Raw genomic sequence first — 388 nt, forward strand, 5'->3', positions numbered from 1 at the left:
TATGATAAGAGTTAGACAATTAATCAAATCAAATAGTAGATGAACAAAAATACACAACTCATTCCATTGTGCCATTTAAGAAAATATGCCAAAATGAAAAATAATAATAATAAAGCTTTGAAAAACTAACTACTCAATTCTGCTGCTTAGGACCTCCTTCAGCAGGCTTTGGCCTTCACTCCATTGAAGCAGATAATGTGACGTAATAGTTCAGAAAACATCATAGAAAATGGGGAAAACTGAGCGGGCTGAAAAAAATGTGACTCTAACAGAATATAAAGATATCTTTGCAACTCCGTGAGAGACTAAATTAAACTTTTCTGCATTGACTCCAAGTACACAACAAAATGTTCAGGTAAAAAAGATGATTTTGCAAATATTACAAGTT

This window comes from Austrofundulus limnaeus, unplaced genomic scaffold, assembly GCF_001266775.1.
Source record: "Austrofundulus limnaeus strain Quisiro unplaced genomic scaffold, Austrofundulus_limnaeus-1.0 Scaffold3, whole genome shotgun sequence".
In the NCBI taxonomy this organism is placed as follows: domain Eukaryota; kingdom Metazoa; phylum Chordata; class Actinopteri; order Cyprinodontiformes; family Rivulidae; genus Austrofundulus; species Austrofundulus limnaeus.